Source organism: Dermacentor andersoni, chromosome 7 (assembly GCF_023375885.2).
Source record: "Dermacentor andersoni chromosome 7, qqDerAnde1_hic_scaffold, whole genome shotgun sequence".
NCBI classification, from domain to species: domain Eukaryota; kingdom Metazoa; phylum Arthropoda; class Arachnida; order Ixodida; family Ixodidae; genus Dermacentor; species Dermacentor andersoni.
In genome coordinates this window covers 116,308,710-116,320,150 of record NC_092820.1, presented here as the reverse complement: position 1 = coordinate 116,320,150, position 11,441 = coordinate 116,308,710, and positions in this window count along the sequence as shown.

The window sequence follows — 11,441 nt, the reverse complement described above, 5'->3', positions numbered from 1 at the left end:
CGTAGAAAGTCCGGGCAAGGAACCCAGACCCTGCATTGACTATCGTAAGCTGAATGCGATAACAGAAACGAAGACGTTTTCCATTCCTAATGTTGAAGCCTTGATCGAGAAAGTTTCCGCGGCACAGTACATTTCTACGTTAGATATGGTACGCGGCTTCTGGCAAGTGCCACTGACGGAGAACGCCAGTAAGCTCGCCGCTTTCATGACTCCGACAGGCACATATCGCCCTCTGGTGCTCACTTTCGGCCTCAAGAATGCACCGTTCGTATTTTCAAAACTAATGAATCAAGTGCTCACAGGCACCCAGTCTTTCGCTGCGCCCTACCTCGATGACATCGCTGTTTTCTCGAGCACTTGGAAACAGCATTTGGACCATCTGCAGCAGGTATTCCTTCGAATTCGCGACGCAGGCTTGACTCTCAAACTGAGCAAATGCTGTCTTGCAAACACTGAAGTCCGCTACTTAGGGCACGTTGTTGGCCAAGGGAAGCGACGCCCTTCCGAATTAAAAGTTGAGGCCATCACTAGCTTTCCTTTGCCAAGATCAAAGACTAACTTGAGTTCCTTTTCGGGTTTAGCTGACTATTACAGAAGCTACATTCCAAACTTCGCACATATCGCTAGTCCTCTTACAGATGCTCTGCGCAAGACCGAGCCTACTATTGTGCGTTGGAATACGGCGCGTAAGGACGCATTTGCTGCTATAAAAAAGATTCTTGTCAGCGCACCGGTTCTCGCGGCACCAGATTACTTTCTCCCTTTCTTAGTTCAGTGTGACGCCATTGACCACGGAATGGGCGTTATTTTACGTCAGGTGAACGAAAAAGGCGAGGAGCACCCTATTGTCTACGCAAGTCGAAAGCTAACGTCACGCGAGCAAGCCTACAGCACAACAGAAAAAGAATGCGCTTGCTTAGTGTGGGCACTCGAAAAGCTCTCATGTTACTTGAAAGGTTCTTCCTTTATTTTTGAAACCGATCATTCCCCCTTAGTGTGGTTGAACCAAATGTCAAACAAAAATGGTCGCTTGATGAGGTGGAGTCTAGCGCTCCAACAGTTCGATTTTCTAGTTCGGCACAAGAAAGGCAAACGCCATGCCAATCCTGACTGCCTTAGCCGCATTCCCTAGTTTCCTTTCTCTTTATTTTTTTTTTCTCGTATGCATGCCAGTAAATGCAAGTCTTTTATTCTCGTGTTCAGTTTTCGCGTGTTCTGCTCCCAGTGAATTCAACTGCCGGGCTTTCCTAAACATGGGCGCGAGGTTACTTCTGACGTTGTTACTGCGTTTCTTCCGAATGCCCCTTCAGACCCTGTCGTACCGGCTGACGGATGAACCCTACGCCAGAGGTCTGCGGCCCGCTCCCTGTCGCTACGTGCTCGGCAGCCTTCCGGCACTCGGCGAGCAGTGCTAAATATGGGCGTCACCTCCTCCTGGACGTCTCAACCCCTCTCCACGGGCCTGTTCTTCGAGCCTGCAGACGCTTGGTGCCTTCTCCACCATTACTGCGATGTCCAGCTCAACTTGCCCGCCTCTGCCACTGAGCACCTCAACGTCTTTTCCAAGCGCAAGGACAATATGATCTTGCAAACGCTTCAGTGCTGTGCTTGGACAAGCTAGTTGCCCTCCTGTACCCGCCTTCAATTGTTCAAGAAGCGTCATCCTCTTGAACGCCTTCCGAAAGGGCAGCTTTGGCCGAGCTGTAACATTCGCGGTGCTGGTCGCATTCTCCGTTGCAATCTACAGATCAGATTGCTCCGCTTGCCACGATATCGTCTTTTCTTTTGCCACTCCCTGATTGGCTGCTTAGCGCTCAAAAAGCGCGTCGCTGACTGAATAAACGTGATTGTCTTCCTGGCGCTGCGTTGGTCGTCTGTTCCCTGGGCCGGTCGTTCTGCCGCCCTCGGCGTCTAGCCATCGAAGACGCTACCACTAAATGAACCCGAAAAGTCCACGCATAGTAGCAGGCAGATGCCTCCTGACTCGTCGAAGTCATATAGTTGGATGGCCACGTAGTGGTTGGCCGAATACGCCGCCGTTCACGCCGTGCTAAGGGAGGCCTCGATTAAGGTCAACGTCATCAAAGACCTGCTTGCACACGAGAGCCGTGCAAGGCGCGCAAGACACGACAAGAGGCGCGCAAAAGACCAGACGTGCAAGGCACGCGATTCTTCGTTGACCTCGGCTGATTTTATCTCCATGGCGAGCCTCGATCAGTCAACGGCAACGTTGCGAAAATGCACTCGAAGGTTGAGCGGAGGATCTTGCTGTTCGCACGACGCGACAGTGCGGCCTGCCGCGGGTCAGTTGCACAAGATCTGCTGACGTACTTTGCCAAATGCGACAAGCTAAGTTGTTGCTGCAATGAGCGAAAGCAAATGCTCCCTGTGCAAGAGTAACTTACCCGTTTTTCCGTTTTCCAATCTACTGCTTTCCCGCATAGCATGGTTTTCAATATGCCTAGTATTGAGGGCAAAACATGTCGTATATTTTTCTCGTATGATATGACACCCGAATGTTGGGAACTAACAATCAGTTGCATAATTCGAATATTTCAGGTTTTTTTTTTTTTTTGTACTATGTGCAGCTATACTAAAAATAGATCTCTGTCGCTTTCGTTTTCCTCGAATTGCTTCTTTGAAGTGTAATATAAGAATTTTTCAATATTGTCTGAACAACCATTTCTGATACATATTCACTGAAACAAAACTGATGAGGCTTTGATTTTCTGTACAGCAGTATGCGTTTCCAGAAAAAGGTCTTGAAGCAATACGTCGAAAAATAAAAAAAACGAAATCGACATTGATGGCGGTTGAAGAATGATTAAAAATACCATGTTCGTCGTTCTTGATATAGCTTACAATTTATTATTTAAAACGACTCAATTGGGTTGCATTTATGCTGAAAGTTGGGGAGACATTGCATATCATTATGAAGTGGTCACACAGTGTGCAACTATTAATATACCACCTTGGCGAACACGATATTTGCCGACACAAATTACTTGTTGAATTTCTCTTCCTGCCACACTGTATGGAAATGCAGTTTTCGTGCACTAAGACCGTAATACTCTAGGTATTCCCCTCCTTACCCTCTCAATCTATTCGGATGCGAATAAGATTTAATATCGAATTTTATGTACCTTCTTGAGTACGGACACACTTTTCACAATTCACCTTGATCCAAACATTTCTTGCTTGTTTTGCAAGCGATCACATCTTCATTGCTTTAGCCACATGTGAAATTACACATTCAAGCTATGGAGACTTAAGCAGAAACGGAACAAAACACACAAGCAGGATTCAGGTACTTTTGCACTATATCATTGATTATCAGATAATTAATGGCATATGACACACGGTACTGAGAAGGCCCAGTTTACCCTAAGGCGGCCAGGCCACGGAGTCATGTACATGTTATGTAGTCGTTTTTTCATCCACTTTCATTTCCATTAATTTATCGTTTCTTCATTCCGTTTATTAGGCACAAGTATTTGGCCCTATGTTCTCCTTGGTGTCAGTGTGTGTTGGCGTCTGATGATGTGACTAATAAAAATTGGGCCCCCCGGTTAACCCCCTTTCTTTTCTTTGATTGGAAGATGAAGTGGCACTTTAATCTTGATGGTGACATTCACCTATTCCGGAGGTTCAGAAAAGATGTTTGTTTAAACACAACAACGTCCTTCAAAGTGATCAGTCACGTTTGTTACTTCAGTTCTGCGAGAATAATGTCTATCATTTGCTGAAATGTGGCGGGAGTTGAACAGATGCGAAATGAGAGCGATTTCAATTCGTATACTCCGTCAGTAGTCGTGACTGTAGCTTTGGCGCCGTGCGCAAGGCTATTTCGAGATCCTAGTGGTGTCGTTCATTCTCGCCTGCCTTACTTAAGTGCTATGATTCCAGTAACCGACACTATTCTATAATCTTAATTTAACTTTCACCCCCAGTCTATGTGGATATATCGATTTCAAATATAATAAACATCATGTGTTGCAAACCATATTGTTCACATTTTCCTACAGGTGGCAGTTAAACGGGCATACTGTTTTGTTTCCTTTCCCATGCTCCAGATAGACGCGATCATCAATGAAACTGGAGGATCAAATGTTTTCTCTCTGATCAATCTCTGCAAAAGACACTCGCAGATGCCACTTCAAGAATAATAGAATCAGTATATTGAATTTCTAACGCTTTTCGACGTGTACGGATAGAACCGCTTGCCATTTCGTTCGAGGAATTCTGGAGCTTGGTATCGGAAAATGCTGAATGGCATTCTCGTTGAGTTCCCAGCAAAGTTTTCTAACGTATATGTTGACGACGTAATCATACACCAACGTAGGTGATGTTGTAATCTCAGCGCTGACACCCGTTGTTGCAATCGGGTCGCAAGCCCCAAGGGTAGCGTTGGCCTGGCGGCCTGGGGCACTGTAAGCATCCGAAGGTCCCGGCAAAGCATGAGTCAACTGGTAACAGAACAACTTGTTTATTCTAGCATCGCAAAAGAGCGGCCGGTCAGGTCGACCGAAGTGGAGAGACGGGAGAGCACGTAACTCAACAGAAGAAATCGGAGCCTCTCTCGGCGTCCGGGAGCAGCTGCTCTTATACTCTCGGAGTCGAGGGCAAGAGGAAGGCCTCGTGACGAGGCCACGTGACGGCGGGGCACGGACAGGCTGAGAGACACGTTGAGACGAGTGTAGCGACGCATCCGCCAAGCCGGCGCCGGTCAGACCTCCTCGCTTCACACTTGGGGAGCTCCTCTCCCCGGCTGCCGCGCTTTGACAAGCGTGGGCACCAACATGCACACACACACACACACTCACACTTGAAGACACGTGGCACTGAAACATGCCTGGACGCGGGTGGCGGGGAGGCGTATCGGCGGCGCTGAACGGGCCAAAATGTCCGCCGCTTTGAACGAAGCCCCGGCGTCCGTTGCATCCGCGCCGGCTATACCGCGCGTCGTAGGCGAAACGTAACAGTGAGAATAACATGAAAAACGCCTGTCGTTGCGTGTTCAAAGCCCTCATCGAGTCGAACACAGAAATTAAAGAAACGAATACGCAATCTTCTCAGCAGAATGTCTTTCTAGATAAGAGTGTTTCGACGATAAAACTAATTCAAGAAAACAACAATTAGTACAAAGGATGAAGACGCTCACCATTCCATAGGACGTATTCTCACTCCGTGTTTTCCATGGTCTTGCCGGTCATTTCCGTGCGTTCATTAAGCATTACGCCCTAAAGGCACGACGTCTCACTAAGCTGACTCTAAAGGATATGCCCTTTGGGTCCAGCGAAGTGCTCGAGAAAGCATATGAGTATGTACTTTGAGCTATATCGTTGGATGATGTCGGCTGCGTCATATGTAAAGTACGAGTTAAAATTCACCCATTTTTTACAGGGATCCGTCTCAACCGCTTCCTTCTCTTTCCCCTCTTCCTGTTCTGCTTGTCTTTTCAGTCCTCTTCTTCGTCGACGGAACTTCGCAACGCTTTCTGCTAGGATAGAAACACAATAATCTTAACACCCGCCGCGGTTGCTCAGTGGCTATGGTGTTAGGTTGCTGAGCATGAGGTCGCGGGATCGAATCCCGGCCACGGCGGCCGCATTTCGATGGGGGCGAAATGCGAAAACACCCGTGTACTTATATTTAGGTGCACGTTAAAGAACCCCAGGTGGTCGAAATTTCCGGAGTCCTCCACTACGGCGTGCCTCATAATCAGAAAGTGGTTTTGGCACGTAAAGCCCCATAATTAATTATAATAATCCTAAAGTAGTCGTGTATGATTCAAATTGCCAGTTTGTTACAGGATGGACCAAAGTCAAGAATTTCTGGCATCTACACAGTGATAAAGACCATCAAACAGGAAGAAAGTGTACAATTGCTACGCTGTCTGGGACTGACAGAAAAACCTGAAGTAGCAAGAGTGAGACGCGTTGTACACTGTCATCTCAGGAGAGATGAAAACATGAAAACTTTGGTACTGTTTAGGCCGCAAATCCCGAGTGTCGTTTGATTCACCATGGGCATTTATCTGTGTACCTACCGTGCACGAATAGGCCGCTTTGTGGCGCATGGCCATTTTTCCAGCGGTTGTTCGCTAATATGGGCTAGGTCTGCGTTGGTTACTAGTTGCTAGCGCATGGGTGGACGGTGTTCCTTGGTTTTGTTTTGTATTGCCCATTTGATACTCTGCGCTGGCGACGTAGAGACGAACCCAGGCCCGGTTAACCTACACCATTCCAGACTTCCAGAACCATTACAGAACCAACCGAGAAATTCAGGTAAATGCATGACAGGATTTGAGACCGCCCGGCAACATTCCGGTACTAGCCCGATGACGAAGGTACTCCTCATCCTAATTTATGTCACTAGTACTCAGATACTCGTATTAAAAAGATCACTTCATTAGTGTATAAGACGGAAGAAAATGCTACTTGTCCACTTCTGGTTCATTCTAAGAAAAATAACATTTTGAGGTTACCCTTCAGTAGTATGGGTGGTGGAAAGGTTTCGCTTTCGCTTCACTCTGCGCCGCGCGCGCTTTTGAGTTTCAGTTGTTTCGTTATCGCGTTGTGCTGCGCTCGTTCTGCTGGCTCGCGAAACTTGCATTTGGAACAACCAGCGAGAATGCCACGTCCATGTGATGTCGTGGGATGCGCGAACGGTCCGCGGAACTTGGCCAAGGGCAGTTGCAGCAGCGATTCCAACGTTACTGATCAATGTGTACCAACGAGTGAACCTCTCCGTTTGAAGTGGTTAAGCGGCGTACTCTGCCACAGCGCGTTGGCAAAAAGCAGAAAAATCGAGTAGTGTGCTCGCGGCGCTTTCGTCCAGAGGATTACGAGTTGAACAGCAACTTACTGAAATCGGGTGGAGTGCCTTTCAAAGCAATGCCTTCCCGTAGCGCTGTTCCGTCGGTCTTGCCTGCATTCTGCGAAGCGCAAGAACAACTGCAGGTCGAAGACGGGGCGGTGAGTGCGGCATTTGGTTTTCACGGCGGAAAAGCTACAAATGTGCGAATATGTACAGCCATGACATACAGTTGCCGTCGTAGTAGTACGCAACGACGCCGGCCGCGCGAGCCCTCAGCAGCAGGTCACGTTCATCAGTAGTTACATTGCTGAAGTCGAGCCCAGCGTCGCGAGCCAATGTGTCGTTGTCAGGGTCCTCCATGACAACGAGCGTCAAAGTTGGCGTCATAAAATAAAGAACCAGCTTGTCGTCGCGCGCTTTCCCTTCCGCTAGCCATCATAGTTGCGCCTTCGCGCGGCTGTCGGCTCTGTCTTTGCTCTGTTTCTGGCCGCACGTTTGCGTTTTGCCCAGAAAAGCTGTAGCGCCGTCTGTGGGCGCCGTTTTACTCACCGACTGCGCAACGTCAGTATGAGACCATGACGTCACCACTCCCCGATCGGAGGGCGGGCGATTTGAACTACCCTAGACTAACGCGGACGCTTCAGAACGTATTTTCTCTTAAAATAAGTATCTTCTTCGCAAGAAACAAACGTTTTGAGATTTCTGGGATGGTATTTCAACAATCCGCGTTGTCTTAATATTAATCTTTAGTGTCCCTTTAAGGAGAAAAGAAGAAAATACTTTCTATAAATATACCTTCTAGTAAGAAAAAAAATCGCCTACATTAATAGACTTTAAAGCATTATGGGAATAAAACTAAAAGAAACAACCTATTTCAGGTTTTCTTTTACATCAAAAATAATCCACTGTGTTATCAGCATTATTTGATTCCGGTCGTCACCATCTTGTTTCCTTGTTTGTATCTCGAATAGTCAGTGACAAATATAGTCCAACTACGAAAAAGACAACGATTATCAGGTGGCTTAAACATGAGGGGTTCTATAAAGAATTACAGGATAGTAGTAAGCAAAAACACTCAAAATATAACATTTCATTCAGTATCGCAAAGGTCTTTAATTTTGATACCAATATTTTGGCTTTAAAGCATACGTGCTGTCCTTTTTCTTTATAACGTGCTACCGCGTTCGCTTCTGCGCGAAAGAATAATCAGCAGTTCACTCTATGTGATATTAGGATATAAAATAATATATAATTATGACAGAAATGATAATTATACGTGCAATAAGGGGCAGTTTAAAGCCTCGCTGAACTAGTAAGAAGAACTTCGTGTTTTGTCTAATAGGGATACGTCGACTTATACAAGGTAGTTAAGTAATATAGCTCCACGGATCAAGTGGATTTTCTGTAGGGAAAATTTTGTATGTGTGTATTTAGAGTGCTGTTCTGAAGGACATTTTACCGCTATGAATTGTGTAAGCTACAAGGTACAAGCTAGAAAATCAAGCTACAATATCGTACAAGTGACAGGTGCTTCGTATCATTGGGTGTTCCTAGAAGAAACGATTAACAAGAAAGTATAGCATTCCATTTTGACTGGCCTTCTGATCTTCATTCAGTTTAGCAATGTAAGCAAGCACACCATTCATTGATAATTTACAAAGTCTCATATAAAAAGATAACAAAATCATTGACACAGAACGAATATTGCTTTCATAATTGCCAATCCAAAGCTTAAAGCTGTAACTCTCATATGACAATCTTCATTTGTGCTTTCTGTGGAAACAGATATCAACTGCAATATTTATTCAGAAGAAGTAAATATCTAGAACAAACGTGAAATTCCTGCTAATGCTACTGGCGAAATAGTAAAATGAACTCGCAAGCACAACCCCCAAAGAGCGGCAGGGATTCGGTTTTATTCTGACCTTTTTCTTTAATTCCTAAAACTTCTCCGAACTTCAAGTGAAATTCAAACTTGTTAGTTCAACTTTCGCACGTGTATTAAGCAATGGAGACGCTTCATTGCTAATATTGTTGCGCCACTAATTCTTGGGGCTGTACAATTTGTCCTCCTTTCTTATGCTGAAAATTCCAGCAGCAGGTTAGGCATCAACTATCGCCTTTGAAGCCTTCTTTCTTTCAAGAATACTTTGAATTCTTTTTTGCCGGCCAAACTTGAACTACAAGTAACAGAATTCCTTCTTTAAATTACAACTTTAGCAAAATAATTTTTATCACAGTGCGGCTTGTTGAATATCTGCCTCGTTTCTTTTACGAAAAACAGCAACCCGTGATTTAGTCCTGACATCCGCAGGTAAATCTGTGTTGACGGGCCGCTACTGTCTGCCACTAGAAATATCTTAAAGAACAATGACACCCTGACCTTGTGCTATGAAGCAGAATGATACAGCTTGTTGTAGAGCGCGTGGCTCTCTCAGAAGAGTCGCTGAATTATACAGGCAACGTCTAAACCCTCTCTCTGGTAGATCCTCGCTGCTCTGGCACAGCCTTTTTAATGCAGTATCTCGTCGATTGCTCCGTCTTCCGTATTTCGGTGTGGTATTCAGAGTGACTGCATTTATCGCTTTCCTCACGCTCGCTGGTCGTGTAAACGATTAGGGCATCGTGTCTTAAAGTTTCTATTCATATATATACCATATGTCACCTATTCTCGTGAAGAATCTTTTATCACAGTCGCTTCGCCACTGAAGTCGTGTTCTGAGCCGACAGGATAGAGCAAAAGAACGTGCTTGCTTATATAATACGAGAGGGACACGGTGTGATTACTTCAAACGTTCCTCCAAGCCATGCATTGATCGACTTCTTATCAACGAGTTTCTTCCGTTCCATTCTCAAGTCTAGTATAATTCGAGTTCTTACCATCCTATGGTCACTGCAGTGCAAATTTCCGCGCACGTCCACATCTTGTATGATGGCAGGATTAGCTCAGTCTATGAAGTCTATTTCATTTATAGTCTCGCAATTCGGGCTCCTCCACGTCCCCTTTCGTGTCTATCCCGCTTGCAGAAGAAGGTTTTCATTATCCGCACATTTTGTTCCGTTCAGCAAGCTCTACTAATAACTCCCCCGGTTATTCCTAGAAACGATATATATATATATATATATATATATATATATATATATATATATATATAATATAATGTAGACAAACACGGCCGCTAGCAGAAGCCGATGAAGAAGCAGGTTGTTCGTGCTCGCGTACGCGCCGCTCGGCCATTACCTGTCTCTGTGCATTATTATAAAGCTCCGAGCGCATCTAAACAGGTACTATGAACAGGTCGAAGTGCTGATTTCATTTTCTATCCTCGAACTGCATGCCGGCTCTCTACCCCCAGCTTTGGCAAATCCTACTCAACGACAGATACCTGCTCACTTTCTCGACGTGGCTACGACACGCGTCTGTCACCCTCGCGAAGTCGCTATTCACTTTTCCCTATGGTTAGTCGTCCTGTAGCCGTTCCATCGGAAAACTAGCCATCGCAGTTCCCGAGACAACAGCTGCGCTCGTGTCGACAACTTCAAGGCCTCGATTTCTAACTTCGAACGAAATAACCGTGAATATCAAAAGTGTTTCAGTGCACGCACTTGTCGATTTTGGAGCCGCTGTGTCTGTTCTTCCTGGAGAACTGTGCCGCAAGTTATGAAAGATAACAATTCAGCCTTCCGACGTCTCCCTGCATACCATAGCCGCGGACAAAATTAAACCTTCAGAAGCATGCACAGCTCGCCTTGTCATTCAGGACACTTTGTACGTGGTGGAATTTGTCGCTGTTCCGCCATGTTCAAACAAAGTTATTTTGGGTCGGGACTTTCTTGACGTCGTTGACAGTGCCCGTGCCGAACATGAGTTGCCACCGATGTGTGGTGCCTCATCTGACAAGCCGCCTTCTTCTCGAGTGGTCGCCGCTACGGACTCGGACGCACCTCCTGTGCATTCTATCTTTAAGCCACTTTCTCGCGGCTTTGCTCCCTCTTCCACCACCCAGTTTGTGCCCTCCGAAGCATTTACCTCTCTCAAAAGCTTCCTCCACCTTTTGCATTTGTCACAGTCAAAAACTCCTGCAATGCCATTTATATCGCGAATCGGTTTTCTTCTCCGGCCACCTTATTCGGTGAGGAATGTACACGTCGGCTTAGACACCTTGATTCCGTTTACTATATTCAATGGCCTGGCGACACGTTAAGTCTTCTTGTCGAAAGCACTACTCCTGTTCCCACCATTGGTTCGTGCTCCTTAGAGGCATTTCTTCTCTCAATTGATCACGCCTGCCCAGCGCAAGTCCCGCCTGCCCAGCGTACCCTACTCTTGGAGCTCCTCGACCGCTTTCGGATGTTGTTCGACTATAAGCCATCTTCTTTGGGACGCGCATCATCCATCGTTCACCACATTGACGCCAGCACCCTAGCGTCCCTACACCAGCGTCCATACCTAATTTGCCACTCTAAATGCCCTGTCATTGACGGACAAGTAATCGACACGGTTCATTGGGGCGTTATTCAGCCATCACACAGCCCTTGGGCTTCCCCAGTTTTGCTGGTGAAGAAGCAGGACGGTAGCATCAGATTTTGCGTTGATTATAGGCGCCCTAACAAGATCACGC